The 23,538-nt window shown below is 44.3% G+C and overlaps 1 protein-coding gene across 7 annotated transcripts in view; it reads left to right on the forward strand.

The window, feature by feature from the left end:
• The window catches only part of PHF20 (PHD finger protein 20), a 1,394,195-nt gene that overhangs the window by 1,099,058 nt on the left and 271,599 nt on the right, over positions 1-23,538 (forward strand). The gene's annotated exons all lie outside the window — the stretch shown is intronic.

Consider the following 23,538-nt stretch of genomic DNA (forward strand, 5'->3'; position numbering starts at 1 on the left):
GGCACCCACAGACCATGTGCAGCAGGCAGCCAGAGGTCACCCAGTGCACCTCTTCCCCAATAGCTGCAGTCTCCAAGCCTCTTTAGTTCACCCTCCGACCATCATGGGCAACCAGTGAGGAGCAGGCTAAGCCACCACCTGCAACACAGCAGGTCATTAACATGAGACCGCAGGGTTCTCCACATTGTCCGAAGAGGCTACTCCCTCCCCTTCGTGACCAACCCTCCACCCATGTCACCGACTTATAACAAGCTGATGGAGAACCATCTCGCCTTACTCTGCCAAGATGTGGCAGCTCTCTTAGCCAAGGAAGCCGTAGAGAAGATGTTGGCATCAGAAGTAGGTTGTGGTTGCTATTTCCTCTGCTTTCTGGTTCTCAAGAAGGACTGAGGCCTTCCTCCTAGCCTAGATGGATGCTCCCACAACTGCTTCCTGAAAAAGGAAAAACTAAAAATGCTCATGCTCGCACAAGCCCTGCCTCCTCCGGGCCCGGGAGACGTTGCACTTGCAGGACGCATACTTCCCCATCTCCGTCCTGCCTGCCCTCAACAATACCTGTGGTTCACGGTAGGTCACGAAAGCTTTGATTTCACTGTGCTCCCCTTCATACCAGCACCCCTCGGATGTTCACCAAGGTCATGGTTGCAGTTCATATGCACAGATCAGGGGGTTGTCTTCCCCTATCTCAGCGACTGGTTGTTGAAAGTGGGCTCGCCCCAGGCTGTTGTCTCCCCCCTCCAGACCACGGTGGACCTCCTGCTTCCACTGGGTGCACTATAAACGTGACGTGGGTCCCTTGCTCTTTGCGCCATTGGAGTCAAGCTAGCCTGGCTGATGAAGGGTGATACTGTGAAACCGGTCCCAGGATGCTTGGTTCCTGTCCAGGGAGGACTTGGACTAGCAGTTCTGACTGGACTGTTCCCATGGGGAACAGGGTCAAGACTGATTTGCATATGGCTGGGTCCAAACTGGGGTGACGTGGCGAGCAAAATAACGATGGATTACCCAGATCTGTGACTGGGGGTGAGTGTTCGAAAAGTTTCAACACTCCGTCCATCATTTTATTTTGCTTTGTAATGTTGCTTTGTGTGCCCTAAGTGGTAGGGGTATGCCCAGACATGGTTCCCTTGCTCACTGCACCACTGGATTCAAGCTAGCCTGGCTGATGAAGGGTGATACCCTGAAACCGGACCCAGGATGCTTGGTTCCTGTCCAGGGTGAACTTGGCCTAGCAAATCAGGCTGGACTGTTCCCATGGGGACCAGGGTCAAGACTGATTTGCATATGGTTGGGTCCATCTGTGACTGGGAGTGAGTGTTTGAAAAGTTTCAACACTCTGTCAATCATTTTATTTTGTTTTGTGATGTTGCTAATATAATATTGTCAATATTTGAGAGCTGGGAAACCTCCTCCTGGGGATTTGGATTGAAAATGCAACATAGCCTTAAAACACTGGAAGACATTTGCCTGTTGAAGGAGAAGCATTGTTTGTGTTGGTACTGTTTTCTTGGCGCTAAATGATTTAGCCTTGCCTGTGCGTGTCCACAGCTGTTGCATAACATTTACAGCTAAGAGAAATAGAAAGTTTGCTTGCTCAAAAAGGGAAATTGGTGGTATTTGTCTGGGCCTCTATGCTCCACCTGGCAGCAGTCTGGATCTACACTGCTGTACTGAGTAGACACGCAGACTGGAAATTCTTTGTGAGCCCCCAGATTATTGCCCAGAGATTTTGAAACAGTAGGGTGGAAGAATGGCTGGGCCTTCGTAAAGGCCTTGAATTCATTGGGCAGTGTATGCTTCAGTGAGGCAGCTTGCTTTGCCTCTGAGCATATGTTCTCTTATTCTCTGCTGGGGACCTTTGGGTCTTGGAGAGTATTGCTTCCAAACCGGTCAAGGTATCTGGTGTGGTGCAAGTCTGTGTGGTCTCCTATTCTGGCCCTTAGGTAGCTAATCTGTTTGAAAAGCAAGACCACTTGTTATAAGTCCACTGTAGAGCTCTTTTAATAGGAAGTGGGCATCCAGGTGATGGGAGATATTCTTCAGGGGATGTTGTACCATCCTGGGAACACTAGGTTGAATAAGGAGACTCAGGTCAATTCCTGTTTTTTCAAGTTTTAGATTGGCTAGGGGGCAGTAGGTTGTTTTCTTGGGAACAGTACTTGCCAGGTATCCAAGTTGTAGCGTCTTCCCCAGCCTAGTACCTACTGAAACACGAGGCCACATACAATGATGTAAATCACACTTCTTTATTCCTCCGCGAGTACCCGTGAAGTCCAACACTCTAAATCAAGTATTCATACATTGTATTCTAGTGATTATGTCACAATGATAGAGTCCCCGGGGAGCCTGAAAGGCTCCAATGTAAATCTTGCAAGACACTAGGGGGGTTATTCTAACTTTGGAGGAGGTGTTAATCCGTCCCAAAAGTGACGGAAAAGTGACGGATTTACCACCAGCCGTATTACGAGTCCATTATATCCTATGGAGCTCGTAATACGGCTGGTGGTATATCCGTCACTTTACCGTCACTTTTGGGACGGATTAACACTCCTCCAAAGTTAGAATAACCCCCTAGATCTTCCCCTTTGTTAACTGAAAAATTGCAAATTTTTAGAAAAGCATGAGAAGGACACAAATATCTACGGTTATGGAGAAACATTTACGAATACGATCTCTTCAGTTAATCTTCTTACGCTTTGATCTGTCAACCTGATCTGGTTACTGGAAGCTGTAAACAGTCGTATTCAATACTGGAGAGTGCCAGTGACGGTAAGAAATCTTCAGCAGTCATTGTTTTCAGAATCATTCATTCTTTCACCATCTCTAGTTGAAGACCGATGAAACACAGGCTTGAAGTGAGAAGTCTCTGGTAAGGGGCTTCCCATGTCGTTAGACAGTCACCATTTGTCCTTTGGTAGACACCTCTTGAAAAGATTCCGCATCGCAGGAAGCTTCAGATTTTCTTTTTCATAACTGTCACACGATCACCAAATCTCCTTTTTGGAATGAGACTTGCCTCGCATGTCACCTCTTGCCTGCTTACTTTTTAATTTCCCGTTTTGAACCAAGTCCCTTGTACGAATAAGGTTTTTATTACTATGTCTTTTTCTGGTCCACTGGGTATCTTGGTTGCTATTGCTCTCCCGAACATCAGTCGCAGGACTTTCACCTGTGGTTGAGTGGGGTGTCAGTCTATAAGCTCGTAGAGTTCAGTACTCTCTTTAGACTGAGCTTCTCACAAGTTACACTCTGCACTGTTTTTTTTTGTGTAATCACAAAACGCTCAACAAGTTCATTGGCCTGTGGCCAAAAGGGTGTGATCTTTTGATGCTTTATGTTCAGGTGCTCCCAAAATTATTTTCAATCTTTGCTGTTGAAGGTTGGACCATTGTCATACTTCACAATGACTATTAAGCCCCATGTTGCAAAGGTGCCATCAAGTTGTTTCGATTACTCGCTCATGTGTCACAGTTGAGTGATATTTGAAAAAAGGAAAATGTGAATACTCATTTACAGTCACCATTAAATAATGTCCATTGTCGGGTACCCCAAAAGAGATCAAGGACTATTCTCTCCCAGGCATGTTTAGGGAGTGCTGACGTTCCGAGTATTTTTGATTGACGGGCATATGTGATGGGCTCTGAGTTCCTTTTCAACTCTTTTACCTAGGTATGGAAACCAAACTCGATCTTAGAGAGCCCTCTTTGTAGCAAAAATACAAGACTATTCTTTGTGCGCTACTTCCATCTCCTTTTGTAGTAGACTGTCCAGAATCTGGATACTCGTAGTATAACTCTTCCTGGGTTATAGACAGTTTGATTGGGACATTCTTATACTTTTGACATTCACCACCAATACTGAGAGGTTGAATGTTTTTGTTCCACGACTGATTTATAAATATACCTTATTATGTTTAGCAGGTCACTGTCATGACTCATAGTAGTGACAATACAGCAGCTGGTGTACTTGGCAATGAAATTGATGTAGGCCACAGCCGTTTTGGATGGAGTACCATGGCCTTGAATAGGCACTCTCGACAAGTAGTAAGCAGGATTCTGATCCTTTCCTGGTCAATGAACAATTGTATGATCATACTTTGAATCATAGTCCCCATTGTTCAGTTGGAAGAGGCATCATGGCTTTTGGATCTCCAAAGACGGTCATCAAAGCTTGATGATCAGTCACCAGCGTAAAACACTTTCCATACAAGAATACATGGAAATGTTCGCAAGCCCATACTACAGCCAAACTTTCTTTTTTTGGGATTGTGAGTAAGCCTGTTCTGTTTGAGACAAATTTCTGCTAGCATAGGCCACAATATGGCATCTTGCATTTGGGTGTCCACTATGCAGTGCAAGTATAGCACCTAACCTAACAGGGCTAGGATCATCCACAATCTCTGTGGGGAGCTTTGGATTGAAATATTCCATCTCTCTGGCATTTTCAATGGCATGTTTGATTCTCTTGAACTACTTATTACATACTCATGACCTTTTAAAGCAAACATTTTTCTTTGTTAACTCTCGTAATGCAGCACTGACAGTGATAAATCCTTTATGTATTGTGAAAAGTAGCTGTCCATTCCAAGAAAAGAGCGTACCATTTAAACAGCTTGTGGGGGTTCACCATTTGTCAAGGCTTGGACTTTTACAGGATCAGGCGTCATACCCCAGCCGGAAAAGATATGGCCAAAGAATTTAAATTTTTGTCTTATTGAGCTCACACTTGTCTGCGTTCAAAGTCAAACCTGTATCCCTGAGTAATTGACATTCTTGTGTGTGGGCCTTATCATTCTTGTGTGTAGCTCCAAAAACAGTATGTCATCACTATATTTAAATGCATTCACAACAGGTTGTTTGATGTTTCTTATGATGTCTTGGAGAAGTTCTGAAGCCAATGACACCAAAACTAAGTCTCTTATATATAAACAAACCAATATGTATAGCAAAGGTTGTAATGTGTCTTCAGCTTTCTTCTACTTCTAACTGATGATAACTTTTATTCAATTCAAGTTGATATAAGATTTTGCCACCATTTAATTGTGTGATCATGTCAGCAATGCGTGGCCCTGGATATTGCTCTCTTTCAGTCGCTTTGTTTGCCTGTTGCATGTAAACGCATATGACCAGTGGAACGTTCAGTAATGTCATGCTTAAATAATGATTCAAGTTCTTTTTCAATAGCTTCTTGTAAATGAAAAGCAACCTGTCCGTCTCAGAGCAACGGGATGGCCATCATTATTAATAAACAGTCTTACTTTAATAGTTTTCAGTTTTCCTAAACCATGAAACAATTAAGGGAATTGACTTATTTCGTGATGAGCATTCATGTTGTAATTCACTGAAATAAGTCCCATGTCAGCAGCTGTGTTAAAACTAAGCAAGCAAGTACTTTCCACTGTACCCTGAAGCACATGTGTTGGTGCTTGTATCTTTGTATTCTTATGTTTCACTGTCTCCATAAACAAACTTTTGCTTTTCATGGGTGTAGATGCAGCCCAAGTGTGCAGGTTGGTGGCATAAACTGCTGTAACAGAGACAAGTTTGTTGTACTTTTCTTAAGGCATTATAGTTATCAAAGCACCACTATTGATAAAGATATTGAACATCCATTTACTTTCTATGTAATCTTTGGACAGTGTTTGTTTGATCTTGTTACTTTGACATTTCAGCTTTGCTTTGCGTGCCTTTTCTCATCACAGGCACTCAGTCCAACATGCATGTTTTTCTGAGGTAATCATTGACATGGTACAATCACTTTCTTCATTTTAACTTATTATTGAGACTGAAGAACTGTGTGTCAATGATTTAGATGACGATCAACTTCGTTTTGTATCTACTTGCCTCAGCTGATGTCACCGCCTTATGGGTGTGCATCAAACATTGCTTCTAGAACGTTCTGGCAGCTATTTTGTCTTCATGTCATGATGCACTTTTTTCTTTGCTCTGCACATCCTCACTGAATGGTTCTCTTTACCACACCCTTTGCATATCTGAACAATGGCGGGATACTTTCCTTCTTGTAGAAACGTAAATCCACTCCTGAAGGAAGCACAACTTTTTTCTGCGTGGACATCACTTTTTGTCCTTCAGTCTTTTATTTCGATTTACCTTTCACACTCATGATTGACTCACTCTGGGCACCTCTGGCCTCCATGTCGGCAGCTTGTCTCTCAGCATGGTTCTCAGCTCTGGCAGCCATCAATACTCACTAAATGTTTCTCCTAGCATTCGCCGTTTGAATGAGTAGGACAAGTATCCATTGATCACTTTAAGCCTCATGGTTTCTTCATCATTAAATTCATTTAACTCAGTGTTTGATGAGTGCGTCAAGTCTTTCTACAAATTCAATTTTCGCCAACGCTTTAACGTTCTTGACTGAAAATATATCGTTCATAATCGACAGTTGATACTGGATTAAATTTGAGATTATCGCATTCTTAATCTAATGGTATGTGAGTTCATCAGTTTTTGGAATTTTCTTTGACTTCTTTCACATCATCACCAGCTCGATTTTTGAGATATTTGATAATCTTCCTGATATCATTCTCTTCATATGCATCTATGAAATCTTCAAATGTCTGTATCCATGCAGGCCATCTATCGCCAACAGGTAGCTTTTTGGCAGTGTGTAATGTGGCGATTCGAGAAAGGTGGCAGCATTGTAGATCACTGTGAAACTTACTGATGTCGGAACCAGAGCTTTTCCTGGCCTCTCTGCCTGGAAATTAGAATCCGTTGCATTTATGCCCTGGCCCTGCCCCTGTGATGGGCCAGCCTCTGGGTCGCCCATAATGGGCTCCCATGGCTGAACGGCTTTCTGCCAAGTTTCTTGCTGCACGAAATACACAGGACCCTGGGTGCTTCTCTTAAGGGCATGTCATCTGGATTATGGTAAAGCAATCGGGCTTGGTAAGTTATTTACTTTATTCTTCTTGTACTTCAGTTTGTATTGTCTTGCACCTGGTTATCAGTCTTCAGTGTTATTTGTCATCTGATAATTATCTTTAACTGCGTTTTGTAAACCTGGTTGAATCTGCCTTAACCATTAACACTCCGTATTTTGTATAACTTTATGTTGCATGGCAGCAGAGTACCTTTTTGTAGGATCTTGGTCGTAGTGTCTTGAACAATGATGCGTAGACTTTCCTGTGAAGGTCTTTACATTCACACGATTCACATCAGCTGGAGTTGCACTTGACTCCCACATATGCCAGCCATTGACTCAGCACTTAGACGGAGGCGAACATGGCACGCACAAGGAGTTTATTTGGACCAACACAAACTCTCCAGGAGAGCACTTCCTTCTCTGGGTTACTTCTCCACCATCTTGTCACCAGTTGTAGCATCCTTCCCAGCCTGGAACCCACTGAATAAATAGGTGACACATGGAGCTGTAAATCACACATCTTTATTCCTCGGAGTGTACCTATGAACTCGCACATTCTAAACCAAGCTTTTATACATTCTGTTCTACAGATTATCAAACCTGAAATGTTAACTTAAATGAATCAGTATGGTTATATTATCTGTTTACCTATTCATTTTCCTTGTAAATAAATAGTTAGCTAGCGTTTCTGCACTTCCAATCTCAGGAACGAAGCTGGAGGAACGGAAATCAATTTAGCCAGGATTACAGTGGAAGGCAGAATTTGAATCTAGCTCACCGGAGGGCACAATCATTGTCTGTTATCTGCAAACCAGAGGTTTGAAATCCAGCAGAGTCAACATTCCCACTGATGCTTCCTGGCTGATTTTGGCCCCAGGCACCCCATTCCCCAGGGCCCAGCGTTAATATATTTATTTTTTGGTGGAGGGTCCTGGGTGGCCCTATATATACAAATGTGTTTTTTCTTTAATATGAACGTATTTAGATCAAATCACACAAAGGACGCTTTCTGAACCAAGAGCTAGCTTTCTGCCAAATTTGGTGTAAATTCGTCCAGTGGTTCGCCCGCTATTAGTGTTCAAAATCCCTACGGAAATTAACATGGAGAAAACATGTTTTAGGACACATAACCCCCTAAGATATAGGCAAGTAAGAATACACTTTTTCTTTATAAACTAGGTCCTAACAATAACTACCTAAATGGCGACCACCACTAGGTTATTTATGTTAGATGGCATGTGCTGCTGCAGATACACATGCTTTGCATACGTTCGCCATCTAGTGTTGGGCTTGGAGGGTTGCAAGATGTTTTTCTTCGAAGAAGCTTTTTCGAGTCACAAGATCGAGTCGTGACTCCTCTCGTTGATGCACATGGGCATCAAGTCCTTTGTTAGATTGTTTTCTTTCCGCCGTCTGGTTCGGACATGTTCCCTCTCGCTTTGGTAGATCTCTGTTCGGTACTATCTGAACTTCTCTATCTTTTCCTTCAAGGTCTGTATCGTTTTCGAACGTGTTTTCTCACTACATTCAATCCGATTGTAGCATTGAGATCGATTAAATGCACTTTCAGGCGCCCGTACCCTTCTTGGACCTACTGCGTCACAAGCTCATGGATTGGACTCCATTTCGATTCTGCCCTATGTGTCACGCCAAGTTACCCTATACTGACCAACACTTGGTGTGCAACCTCTGCCTCTCTCCAGATCATAAGGACCTGTGAGGCATGCCGATCCTTCCGATCCAAGAAGACTTTATTGGATCGAAGAGCGAGACGGCTAGAGATGGCATCAAAGTCGACAGAACAAACGTCCACATTTTTGATGTGGAACAGGCGCAGACTGCAATTTCCATTGCAGATGCTGACTCCGACTGTGACTCAGATGGGGACAGTCAAGTTATTCCTGCGGCGCACTACATGAGTACGCCAGCCCCTTCCCATCACCAAAAACAGTTAAAAAAGTTACAAAAATCCTTGGGTGCACCACTGCTTGCCAGCCATGGTCAGACCTGGAAACTACATCTCGACAACCGCCTGACAGGTTTGGTCTTGAAAAAGGCCAAAATGCACTCTACCGAACAGTCAGCCACGCCTGTTTTGGGATCGAGTCATAAGATGAAAGCTTCCACTTAGGAACCGAAATGGCTACATACCACCTTGGAGCCGAAACATCCATGCTGCCGAAAAAACTTCCATCTGCTTCAGAGTCCACATTTTTGGCCCATTTAAAGCAGTTTATCACCAAGCTTTCAGAGCATACATGTGTGAGAAGTGAACATGTTCCATCTTCAGAGGAGTCAACAGACATGAGGTCCATTCTTGAGGTCATGGGCCATAAACAGAGGAAAATACAGATCCAATAGGATACGGGGAAAATTATTGCCTCTCCTTCTCCTGTGACTAAGAGGAAACTGTCATTCCAAGAAAGTTTGGAACCTGGCCCTTCATCTGCAAAAATATTTAAGCGCAAGAAGAAGCCAAAGACAGTGCATCAACCTTCTCCACCGCTTTCGCTTTTCCTTTCTACTCCACCACCTTTACCCACACAGTTTTCTGCACAATCTCCTTTCTCCTCACACGGGGATTATATGGGTGACACTCCTTATAATATGGACCCATGGGATATGTACAACTCTGACCCAATTCCATCTAATGTCCTTGATCTGTAGCCCACAAGGCCATCTAACTGGAAGACACCACTGCCTATATACGGGTCATTGCTAGAGCAGCCACATACCACAATGTGCAGCTGCACTCTGAGCCCATAGAGGATGACTTCCTATTAATCTCCCTATCCTCCACACATAAGCAGTATCAATGTTTGCCGATGCTACAAGGCATGTTAAAACATGCTGATAACATTTTTAAAGAGCTGGCAAAGGCTAGGGTACTAACACCTAGAGTGGATCAGAAATATAAAGCTGCACCATCAGATTTAATTTCTTAATCACAAAAATTGCCACCGGATTCCATCTTGGTCAGTAGAGCTAGGAAAAGGACAAATAGTCTATAAGGGATGCTCCTCCTCTTAATAAAGAAACCTGCAAATTATATGCAGCAGGCAAAAGAGTGGCAACTTAAGCTGTATATCAGTGGAGGATTGCCAGCTCCCAAGCTCTTTTAGCCAGGAATGACAGGGCCCATTTGGACAAAATGCAGGAGTTCCTTCAATATCTTCCTACAGAACACCACAAAAGGGCACAGCAGGTAGTGACAGAAGGACAAGCTATTGCAAACAATCGAATTAGATCGCGCTGACACCGCAGCTAGGGGAAGTAATACAAGTGTTATGATCAGAAGGCATGCTTGGTTGCCGTCCTCAGGATTCAAACCTTAGATACAGCAAGCAGTCCTTAATACGCCATTTAATAAACAATAACCATTTGGACCTGAGGTGGATACCACCATTAAAAAATTGATTGGTGCCCTTTACACAACACCTTTTTTGTGGGCACTTTTCGTAAGCCCCAATTCAGGAGGAGGTTTTAAACCATAAACATCAGAGGCCTCTGCGTCCCAAAAAAAACAGGGGCAACAGTATTACTGCGGCAGATCTTTCAGGGGCTCCCATAGAGGACAGAATTTCAGAAGTAGGGAAAATCCACTGCTACAAGAGGTGCCTCCACCTCGTCAAAGCAGTGACTTTCTCTGCAACCCCACACAGCACACATCTCCTGTGGGAGGAAGACTGTAATATTCCCATCGTCATTAGCAACAAATTACATCAGATCAATGGGTACTGCTAATTATCCTCAATGGTTAATGCCTCGAACCTATCTCCACTCCACCAAACATTCCCCCTCGTTCACACAGGCTTTCTCCAGAACACATTGTTCTGCTAAAACAAGAGGTAGAATCTCCTCTATTCAAAGGTGCAATCAATCAATCAACAAGGAACAGGAGTATATTCTCTATACTGCCTCATACCAAAAAAGGGTGGCACTCTCAGACCAATCCTCGATCTCAGACCTCTCAATCAGTATATTCTCTGAGCATTTCCACATGGACACTCTTCAGGATGTCATCCCTTTGTTACAAAAACAAGACTACATGACAGCATTAGATCTAAAAGATGCTTACTTTCATATCCCATACACCCAGCACACCTCAAATACTTAAGGTTTGTGATAACAGGCAAGCACTACCAATTCAGTGCTACCTTTTGGAGTAACAAGAGCAGCAAGGGTATTTACCAAATGCCTAGCAGTGGTTGCAGCATACCTCAGAAGACAGTATATACATGTCTTTCCCTATCTGGACACCTGGCTCATAAAAGCCAGCACCATTTAAACCTGTCAACAACACACAAAATACACAATCAATACCCTGCACAGTCTAGGGTTCACAATCAATTACCAGAAAACTCCCCTTCAGCCAGCGCAGATACAAACATATGTGGGAACAATTCTCAACACTCAATCAGCCTAGTCAGTTAGCCTACCCAACCCCACAAAGGATTAAAGCACTCCACATTCTAATATCTCAGCTACAGTACAATCAAACTTACACAGTAAGGTTTATCATGAAACTGTTGGGAATGATGGCATCCTGCATATCAGTAGTGCCCAATGCACGTCTAAACATGAGACCCCTGCAACAGTGTCTTTCACAAAAATGGTCTCAGGGACAGGGTCAACTTCACGATCTAGTGTTGTTGGACTGCCAGACTTACAGCTCTCTGCAATAGGGGAATCACACCAACTTAACAAAAGGGTGGCCACTTCAGGACCCTGTGCCACAGACCATATTCACCACAGATGCATCAATGACAGGTTGGGGAGCCCATCTCAACAATCTGACAATACAGGGAGAATGGTACTCAATTCAATAGACTTACCACATCAACCATGTGGAATTGCTAGCAGTGTTCTTAGCACTCAAAGCATTCCAGCCACAGATCACACACTAGACAGTGTTAATAAGGAGAGACAACATGACAACAATGTATTATCTGCAGAAACAGTTTTTTTTTTTTGGGGGGGGGGCACTCATCTCAATTGTCCCTTTTAGCACAGACAATTTGGAAGTGGGCAATTCACAATCACATTCAACTATTAGCAGAATAGATCCCAGGGATACACAACCAACTAGCGGAGCTCTTTAAGCAGGATGCAGCAACAAATACACAAATGGGAGATTCACCCACAGGTAATACAACAGTACTTTCACATGTGGGGAACACCAAAAACAGACCTCTTCGCAATAAGCAAAAACACTCCGATAGGGGCACGTCAACACTGGTACACAACACTATTGGATCTATCTGTAATACCACATCGCAAGCTCCAAAACAGACCAGACTTGTTGACTCAAAACAAAGGTCAAATCAGGCATGCCATTCCCCGTATGCTCAACCTGGCGATTTGGCTCCTGAGGTTATAGTGTTTGGATATTTACAGCTTCCATCAGAGTCTATAGACATTCTAAGGGGAGCACGCAAACCTACAACCAGGCAGTGCTATGCAGCTAAATGGAAACGTTTTGTATATTACTGTTAACCCAAAAACATTGATTCACTTAAAGCATCCGTACAGGATATTGTATACTATTTGCTTTACTTAAAAAAAGAAAATCTTGCATATTCATCTACTAAAATTCACTTAACAGTAATATCATTTACCTGCAAAACAGACAGCATACCTCTCTGTTTAGAATTCTTGTCATAAAAGTTTTTATGGAAGGCCTTAAGAGTTATTCCACCAAGAGCTCCACCAGCTCCAGCCTAGACTCTTAACGTTGTGCTCACAAGGCTTATGGGTCCAGCGTTTGAACCCATGCATCCTTGCGCACTTCAGTTTCTCTCATGGAAAGTTGATTTCCTGGTAGCAATTACTTCCTCAAGGAGAGTAAGTGAAACTCAAGCATTTACTTTAGAAGAACCCTTCCTCCAAATTCACAAAACACAAAATAGTACTTAGGACAAATCCAACATTTTCTACCCTAAGTGGTCTCACCATTTCACATCAGTCAGTCAGTGGAATTGCCAGTCTTCTCTCCATAGCCAGATTCAGTTGCTGAAAGAACTCTCCACACTCTTGATGTCAAAAGAGCTCTTATGTATTATATAGACAGAACAAAAGATTTTAATAAATCAAAACAACTTTTTGTGGCTTTTTAATAGCTTCATAAAGGGAATTCTATTTCAAAACAAGGATTAGCCAGATGTGTAGTAAAGTGTATTCAAACTTGTTATCTTAAAGCTAAAAGGCAACTATTAGTAACTCCTACAGCACATTCTACTAGAAACAAAATGAGCTTTAATGGCATTCTTAGGAAGTATACCAATGCAGAAATATGCAAAACAGCCCCATGGTCTACACCACACACATTTACAAAGCACTATTGTGTGGATGTGTTGTCTCGCCAGCAAGCAAATGTTGGTCAAGCAGTGCTTAAAACACTGTTTCAAACTACTCCTATAGGCTAGCCACCGCTTATTTTAGGAGGGGACTGCTTTTCAGTCTATGTGAAGCATGTGTATCTGCAGCTACTCATGTCATCGAATGGAAAATGTCACTTACCTACTGTTCATCTGTTCGTGGAATGTGGTGCTGCAGATTCACATGTGCCCTCCCTCCTCCCCGGAAGCCTGTAGCCGGTGTGGTACTTTTTTATGTAAATATGTATATAGATGCCATGGACATCTTCTTTACTTACTATATATATCTACATATACAATTCTTCACTCCTTACTTCATCCTCCTGCGGGAAAACAATCAAACAAAGGACTCGATGCCCATGTGCATTATCAGCAAGAGGAGGAGTCACTTGATCTAGTGACTCGAAAAAGCTTCTTCGAAGAAAAACAACTTGTAACACTCTGAGCCCAACACTAGATGGTGAACTTATGAAAAGTATGTGAATCTGCAGCACTACATGCCACGAACAGATGTACACTAGGTAAGTGACATTTTCCAAATGTGTGTGTATAGTACTGTGTTTCTCGATCATTCTGTAAACATGTATTTACTTGCAAGTTTAATATAGTCTCTTCTCACATCATGCAATGCTCTAGGATATAAGGGAGAAATGTTGGATAGAGATTAAGTTAATTGAGCTGGGTCATAGTGCATGGTTGTCAATTTGATTTGTGACCACTGACTTGTCAACATTCCCGACAATGTCCATAAAGCCTCATGGCATACCATGTAGAGTCACTTTCAATAGCTTTGTGCAGCGCAGAGCTCCTGTTACGACAGATTATGCAATGCGATATTATTTTGTTGTGTTTTATAATATCGAAACAATTAAAACATGTTCAAAGAATACATGTTTCATCAGCACTTATTTGTATGAGCTGTTGAGTTGTTTGCCCAAATAATGTGTTCCTCAGTGGTCTGATCTCAAATAAGTAGGAATACCCATACTCTGCAGAAACTGTCCGTTTTTTGTCTTTTAGCCTGTTTATCAATTTCTCTTAAAAGGTCATTTGAAGTAGCACCGATAGCCATTCTCTGTGAAACTGTGCTATTCTTGATCTCCAGTAATAAAAAGTAATATTTTTTCCAAACACCAAAGAGCTTGAAATCCATTGGTGTCAGTGAGAAATGTGCCCTTGAATGTCTAGCGAGCCTGCAGTATGCTAATATCATTGAAGCCTGGAATGTTAGTTGATATGTATTACTCAGTGTGTGCCAAATGTCTACCCAAAAGTGGTCAGAATAGTGAATGATCATACCATATGTAATAGGTCTCAGCGTGACCACATGTCTATCATAGTCGCCCTACGTAGGAATTGAATAACAATTATGTAGTATATTAAAGTAGGTAACTTTTAAGACTAGCTTCTCTAAGTCCTCTGTCCTGGATTTCTAGCAGAGATGGCTGTTTGACGGCGTATTCATACTTGTTGTTTATTGGAAGTATTCAGGTTGGAGAAAAGCTCTGTCTAGCATTATGTGATCCAGAAACCACTCCTTTATGCACTCAACAGTTTAAGATATGTGAGTAGGGTAAGTCAGTAAGCGTGGTTGGTGGTGTACCGAATTTCAGGCAGTGCGTAAGTTGGAGGTATCCCCATCTCTGCTTGATATCTGTTGATTACCAGTTGATCAATTTTGTCTTGGCCTTTGGAGGTGGTGCTACTTATGAAAATTAGGTCCGGATTACACCTTGTATTTCTGGAAGAGAAGATGATCACAAGAGGTGTGTTGAACAGTGTTATAATCAATTAAACCATCAGTACAACTCTTTTTGCTGCCTTGGGGATGGTATGTTGTGTTTGAGGCACTGGGATGAGCCGTTCATTGAGTTAGTCATTTAGCATTGAAACTACTCCTTCTGGATAAGGGCAACCCCCTGCCATTTTTTCTGCATTGTGAAGGTGGTAAATGTTGTACCTTGTCCACAATAGTAGTATGGAGGGTGAGCAGATATGTGTCTGTGAGTTAAATAGCATCAAGGTTGCTGCTGTGAATAAGAGCATAAGTGGAAGTTGCATTAGAGACCACAGACCTACAGTTCAGCAGCATAGCTTTGATGTTTACATATAAAAATGGTCCCTGGCTTGAGAGTAGGTAATTTTTCTCGTGTCGCTTTGGCAGATTGGTTTTGATCTTTGATTACATTTATTGGATCTAACTTTAGAAATTGTCCTAATATATGTTGTAGGATCTGAATTAAGTGTTGGGTATGCGGCATTTGTTTGAGCTATTGTGCATGGGAGCATTTGGTGAAGCAGTTGGGTTAGTATACATGTTGGTCTTTTTTCGTGGTTACAAAATATTGTATGTGCAGAATAAAACTAGGTGCAACATAAACATGCTTGTGATATTACATTCTGGGGCAAAAGTGTGCGTAGATGCAAAGTCACATTTGATTACATAATCACCCTTGGGTGCAGCATCAGAAATGTGGCACCACCATAAGGTACAAAAACATTTTTAGGAACAAAAATCACATGTTGGTGCACAAAGCTATTTAGTAAAGTCAAGTCAGTAGGTGTGATATTAAATTTCAGTGAAAAATATGAGTACATAGAGAAAATACGGTAATAAAATGTTAGGTGTAAAATGTTTGCATCATTGTGACACTGCATTTGGTTGGCAGCACACTAAGGTGCAACGACCACCCCTGGTGCAGCATTAAAAAAATAATTAGATAAACAAAACACTTACATGCAGACTGAGCAAGCAACTTCATGCAAAGTAAGCAGCATTGCATTATCGCATTTAAGGGCAAAAACGTATTAACATGAACTTCCACCTTGCAAGATCACTGTTCTTGCAGGAGAGTGGGAACACTTTCAGGAGCACACATCACATTTAGGAGGAAAATGCATTTAGGCGTAAAATAATCAAGTGCAAAGTCACTCTTGGTGCAACATCAACAGGAGTGTGGAAAACCTTTTAGGTGCATAACAAGCCTTGGTACAGCACCAACAGGAGTGTGGGCACTTAGGTGTGAAACACATTTAACATCAAAAATCACTCTTGTCGGAAAGTCAGCAGGACTGCTGAGGGCAATCTGACAGTAGAATGGTGGTTTTGCAGTGTGGATCTTTTCTGGTTTCACATGCTGTGCATTATCCCACCATCTAGTGGTTGGGTCTGGAATGCTCCACTATTTTCTAGTCCTTCCTTTGTTTTTTGTTTTTATTTACAAAAGTCCTCTTTCTGTTTTTTTCTGTTGTGTCCCCTGTGATGACGTTGTGCTTCCTCTGGAAGCTCCCACCTTTGTTTGCCATCTTCAGATTCTTTTTTTCCACTGTTGAGTCTGGAAGCCTGCTGAAGGAACTCTAACTAAGGGAAGAATTTTGCATTGAACAAGTTCACAAAACAACCAAAGAAATTCAGAAAACAGAGGATGACTCCAGAATCATCTACACCACCGACACAGCCACCAGAATAACGTTTTGCAAAGAAAAGTCGGGAAACTTCAGAGAATGCCCAGTCACGGAGGGCTCCCCGAAGGGCTTAGATGGAGAAAACACCATTTCAGTTCTGTAAGAACTGCCATCACAAGTTTGCACAGAAGGATACTCAACCAATCTGTAACATCCACCTCCTGTTGGTCCATTGAAGCAAAGATGGCAACACATGCTCGACTTTCACACCAAAGACACTAAGAGTAAGGGAGAGACCGAGAAAACTCACTACAGTATGCAGAACCAGCAGGCAACACCATTTTAAAGAGATCTAGGCCTCTCAAGTGAGGCGGAGGATAATGTCATTGACGAAGCTGGGGGAGACACATCTGACACGGAGGTGAAGGTCATCAAGGCAGCACAGCCACCGAAGAAAAAGAAAGAGGAGGTCAGAGAAATCTCAAACTTTAAAAAACTCAGAGGAGTCCAAAAAAAATCTGACCCCAAACATCAAACTGAGCAGCTGCGTTGAAACACGCATAGCAGGCAAGCATCCCCTGAGAGAAGGAGTCCCACAGATCCCGCGAGGGGGAATCAAGTGCAACGACTCCTCCTGATAAATCCCAGATCATCAAAGGATGTACGAGATAGATGCAGTGGGGTCGAAAAAAAGTAGTTCAAAACTGGACCAACAAAGCTAAACGACTTCTACATTGTCGAAAGAAGCTTCCTCAGAAAAAAAGGAAGACACTCTCTCGACCCTGATGAACGTGTCATCAAAATAGAGAAGAAGCAGAAACGTTTGGAGGCTAAAATGTCCACACACCTACAGAAAAAGGAGGCATTTGACAGCCTCAAGGGCTACAGAATTCAATTGAAGACCCCAATGCACGAGGATTTCGGGGAACGAGACACAGAGGATTTTGCCTGTCCCCTAACTCCTGACTCTCAAACTGAGGAGGAAGAAAACTTCTACGATGAAGAAGAGTTACAGATCATGGAAAGCTTTCTTGGTTGAGAAGCGGAATATCAGTATCAGGAGCTAGAAGCAGAACCCCCTGAAGAAGGGGTAGATGCATATCCCTTGAGGCCTTCACCACGAGATGATATAGGCAGGTACAACAAGGTCATCAAACAGGCTGAGGATAGATTCAGGGTACAACTTGAGGAAGAAAACCCACAATCTTGTTTCCTCTTTGAAACACTAATTCCAACACAAGCAAGAAACCAATTCTTACCAGTGCTGCCCAGTGTTTTGGTTCAAGGAAGGGAAGCCTTCCAGGAGCCAGTTCTTGCAGGTGAGCAACCCCTAGGGCTGAGAAGAAGTGTAAAAGCTCCACCTTACTTTAAAGGCTCAGTACCAGTACACTCAATCATTGTCTCAACGACAAGGAAGAGAGCTAGCGTACCTACAACAGTGGGCCCACCACCAGAGAACGAAAGCAAAAAGATGGAACTCATGGGGCGAAAGGTGGAACATAGTGCAGCCAACCAATGGCAGATTGCCAACTTAAATGCAATATTGAACTGTCATGCACATAACCATTGAGATGAATTTTGAGAGCTTATGAAACACCTCCCGAAAAAAATTGAGAAAGTGACGAGAAGATTACAAATGCAAGCCTAAGATCAGCTCTGGATGTAGCAGACACATCCAGTCACCAGCTAATGATGGGGATAACCATCAGAAGACACTCCTGGCTACAGATTTCAGGTTTCCGGCCAGGGGTTCAAGCCAACATCCTTAATTGTCCTGTTAACGGGGAACAACTTTTTGACAGCTCTGTAGATGTTGAGCAGAACCAACTGAAAAATTACAACTTGACTGCCAAATCAATGGGCGCCTTTAAATACAGAGGGGGTATACACAGGGGATCAGCACCTCTACGCTGACATGTTGGAGTTTTCAGATGGGCAGCACACACCAAGGCTTCCAGGGGAACACCCAGACTTCCCAAGTTCCCAACAAGGGTGGCAGACCTAGCAACAGGGCAGACAGTCCTTTCAAGGAAGAGGAAGGGGTCAGCCCCACAGGGGAGGAACAAACCCCTCCCAAAGGTGACTCAACACATCTGGAAAGCCTCCAATGCATAACACCAAACAGAGGAAAGCAGCAACCTTACCTACATACAACACCAGTTGGAGGCAGATTAAAACACGTCCTTAAGGACTGGAGGTAATTACCGTCAGACATATTGATACTAAACTTAATCAGATTTGGATATTGCATAGAGTTTATAAAAAAGCCTCCAAGGAGAAAGATACACACCAGAGAGGAAACATTAAGAATTAGAAGTAGAATTATTATTCGAAAAGAAGGCAACAGAGAATGTCCCAAGACGTGAGATCAACAAGGGAAACTACTCAACATATTTCCAGATCCCCAAAAGGAACGGATCACTTTGTCCAATATTAGACTTTTAAACAGGTTCATAAAAACATGGAATTTCAAGATATATGATAGACTTCTAGCTGCAGATTACTTACCTTAGAATTTCTGCCAGGCATCAGACTGGATCTGGAGATTTTTCTTTGAGCAGCACCCCTGCATGCCATTAGGTGGTGTCGGTCAACTTCACGTCTGTCTTTGGCATTGTGGTGACATCGCGGTCATATATAGATGCCAACCTGGTGCGCTGACGTCCGTTATTATCTTCCTGCGCCAGCATGCATGCAGATCCGAAGAAGAGCTACACTCAGTCGCTTTTTGACTTACTATTGGACCCTTTTGTCTAACTTTTTGACTTCCTGGTGCGTCGAGGAGTCTTCCCATAAGACTGGAGTCAAGGCGTGTGATTCCCGTTACCGCATGTCAGTGACTGATCCACACCTCTTGTGCTTCTGGTGTCTCGAGCACGACCATGACCCGAAGTTGTGCTCTTGACTGCCGGGCTTTGAACCCGAAGGCTTTAAGGGAGCAGTCCCTAAAACTCATGGCAGCCCGCCAGTCAGATTCGTTCCGCTCCAGGTCACGCTTGAGTGGAAGGTCACAAGACCGTTGGGAGAGCCATCACCACTCATCCTCGTCACACTCCCAAGTACTCGGGACACAAGAACAAGTTGTCGAAGAAGAAAAAGTGTGGTTAGACCTCACCTTGTCGCTCGGCCGATGTGACGTGGGAAAAACCCTAGTTTTTCTAGGCCTCCGTCCTCAGATCCAGCTTCTTGGTCGGCTCTGCCCCTCCATGAGATCCCAAGAGCTGGAACCAACCCTGACTAACCCAGGGAGTTTTATGGGGCCTTGTACCTTATATTTGAGCAGACTGACCTCCCTGTGATGCCCTTGGGCCCAGTAGGGTCAGCGGGGGCCCCTCGGGTTCTGCTTTGGCCTTGTCTCCAGAGGGCACCCCAGGATCGGTTTCCAGATTTGAGCCGATGCCGGTTGTGCAGAAGTCAACGCTCTTGACATCGGTTGGGCCCATAATCAATGTCAATCCCGTACTCCCCAACTCTGACTCGGAGCAGGAATGACATCACACGATGCCGATTCAGACTTCGATGAGGACATTTCTCCCCAGTTTGGATCCTGACCCTTATACTTATGGGTACGGTGAGAGTATGGAGGGATCGCTGGAGCCTCTAGAATACCAGCTTGAAGACCCTTACATAGACAAGGCTCAGGAATTGGGTGAAGCCAGTGGATTGGACAACTCCACTGAATCTGGCATGCTTTCTCCCCCTACCATAGCTATGGAAGAGGGAGCCTCCTACTTTATGTTGGTGCGAAAAGCGGCCAAGCTTCTGGGCCTCGAGCTGCCTTCAGTGGCGGTCAGGACAAAGTTTCTGACTGAGGTGCTTCATCCTGAGGCCTCCATATCTGATCCCCTATTGCCCTTCAGTGATGCCCCCACTGATGTCCTGCTGGGTACATGGTCTAAACCCAGCAGAGGGACTCCCGTTAACGGGGCAATCGGCAGCTGCCATAGGCCTGAGCCTAACGACCCTAAATTCCTGACCCAACACTCTACGCCTGAGAGCTTAGTAATTCAGGCTTTTTCCTCTTCTGACGCATTCCCTTCTCCACCTCCAGACGGGGAAACAAAGACTGGACCAACTGGAGAAGAAAATGTTCTCTTCCTCCAGTTTGGCATTGCAGTCTTTAAAAACGGCATGCCTTTTGGGCCCTTACACCCATACTTTATGGTATACAGTCATGCAGGTGCTGCCACAGGTCGTGGAGGAGACCTAGACCATTCTCTACTAAGCTGTTGCTGATGGGAGAGAAGCAGCCAAGTTCACAATTCGATGTGGACTGGACACCACCGACTAACTGGGCAGATTGGTTGCGTTTACAGCGGCCCTTTGGTGCCATGCTTGGTTGAGGCCATCTGGCTTTTCGGGGAGGGGGGGGGTGGGAATGTCCAGCAGTCGCTTATGGACATGCCCTTCAATGGCACCCGTCTCTTCGGAGGCAAAGCGGACTCTGCACTCAAGTGCTTTAAGGAATCCCAGTTTACAGCTCATCCCTTAGCCTCGCAGGTGCTCCTGTTCCCCCTCCCCCCCTCAATCCACCTTTCACACCTTTCGTGGCTACGGAATGGGCACCCAACCATGTCCGTTTCCCTCCATCTGTTATCCCATCACAGACAAGCTGGAGGCATGATTCTCTATCACCTGCCCACTGGGAGTTCATCACAACGGACAAATGGGTTTTGCAAATCATCCGAGGAGACTATTTCCTCCCCTTCAAGACTACCCCTCCTGCCATTACACCATCCTACGATTTGGATGAGGGTGGATCACTTGCCAGTTCTCCGTGAGGAGGTTACATCTCTCTTGGCCAAGGGAGCCCTATATAGGGTCCTTGTACCAGAAGTAGGTTGTGGTTGTTATTCACGCTACTTTATGGTGCCCTAGAAGGACAAGGGGCTTTGTCCTATCCTAGACCTTTGTGCCCTCAATCTCTTCCTCAGTAAGGAGAAGTTTATATTGCTCACTCAGGCTCAGGTCCTTTCTGCCCTGGCGACTGGATGGTAGCATAGGACTTGCAGGAAGCCTATTTTTATATTCACGCCCTGCCTGCCCACAGACGTTATTTGCTGTTCATGGTAAGTCATGAGCGCTTTCAGTTCACCGTGTTCCCTTTCGGCCTTACCATCGCTCCTTGGGTGTTCACGGAAGTGATGGCGGTGGTCGCAGCTCATCTGTACTGGCTAGGGGTTTAAGTCTTCCCCTACCTTGACGACTGGCTGATGAAGGTGGGCTCGCCCCCAGGCTGTCGTCTCACACCTCCTGACTGGGCGAATCTCCTGCATTCGTAGGGGTTCACTATAAACTTCCCAAAGTCGCACATGACTCCCTCTCAGACACTCCCTTTCATCAGAGCTGCTGTTCTGGTCTCAGTGCAGTTTCGGGCCTATCTTCCTGAATGGCAAGTCCAGGATATTCAGGCTGATACTGATGTTTCAGCCTCTATCCTGGGTTTTGGTGAGAATGACTCTGAAGCGGCTTGTCCTTTTGGCTTCCTGCAGACCTACTGTTCACACATGCCAGATAGCATATGCGGGCTCTGCAGTGGTATCTAAAGTTCCAGTGGGCGCAGCATCAGGAGAATCTATCCAACATGGTCCAGATCTCGGAGGGAACTGTGTGAGATCTGCAGTGGTGGCTAACAAACCAAGATTGGGTCAGAGGCAGATCCCTCTCCCTTCCCCAATCAGATCAGACAGTAGTGACAGATGCATCACTCCTGGGATGGGGGGTCACATGGGAGAGGAGTAGATCAGAGGTGTCTTGTCTCCAGCGGAGTCCAGGCCCCACATCACCTTCTGGAGCTCAGAGCGATCAAGCTTGCATTGAAGACATTCCTTCCCTCACTCAAAGGGAAAGTGGTGCATGTGTTCACAGAAAATACCACCACCATGTGTTACTGCAACAAGCAGAGAGGGGTGGGGTCGTAAACCCTTTTTCAAGAGGCCCTCCATCTCTGGACATGGCAGCAATGTCACAACATAACCCTGGTGATTCAACATCTGGCATGCTCTCTGAAAGTCCGAGCAGGCAAACTCATCTGTCAATGCAGGGTCAGTCACGAATGGCATCTCCATTTGGAGGTGGCACAAGGTCTCTTTCAGCAGTGAGGAGAGCCTTGTTTAAATCTGTTTGCCTCTGCAGAGAACGCGCACTGTCACCTATTTTGTGCGTGGGAGTTTGCAAGGCGGCACTTGCTCTGCAATGCTTTTCATCTCAAGTGGAACTCAGGCCTCCTATGCACCTTTCCACCAATACCACTTCTGCCCAGAGTTCTCAAGAAGATCAACAATGACCAGGCCCAAACAATCCTTGTGGCTGTGGACTGGGATCGCAGAGTATGGCATTGTGAGCTTCTGAGCATGGCCATCGATCCTCTACTCAGACTGCCACTTCGGAAGGATCTTCTATCGCAGCACTCAAAGCTGTCCAGTCTCCATGTTCTTGTATGGAGATTGGGTGGCTGCAGTTAACAGATTTCGATCTTCTGCCCGAAGTCTGTGATGTAATCTACACAGCCAGGCATCCCTCCACCAAAACGGCATATGCCTGTTGGCATAAATTTGTGGCATGGTGTACTAACAAAACTATTGATCCCCTTTCTGCACCTCTGTCCGAGGTTCTTTTGTTTATTTTCTCTCTTGCCCAGCAGGGCTCTGCTTTGGGCACCCTTAAAAGTGATCTGTCAGCACTCTCTGCCTTCCTGATCAACCCTCCTTAGATATGAGATAGATGTGAGATTCCTCAAAGGTCTTACCCATATGTTGACACCTACCCCATTCATAATGCCCTAGTGAGATTTGAACCTGGTCCTTACCTTCCTCATGTGATTTCCTTTTGTACCTCTTCATAATTGTCCTCTTGGGATCCTCACCTT

This window comes from Pleurodeles waltl, chromosome 7 (assembly GCF_031143425.1).
Source record: "Pleurodeles waltl isolate 20211129_DDA chromosome 7, aPleWal1.hap1.20221129, whole genome shotgun sequence".
Taxonomy (NCBI): domain Eukaryota; kingdom Metazoa; phylum Chordata; class Amphibia; order Caudata; family Salamandridae; genus Pleurodeles; species Pleurodeles waltl.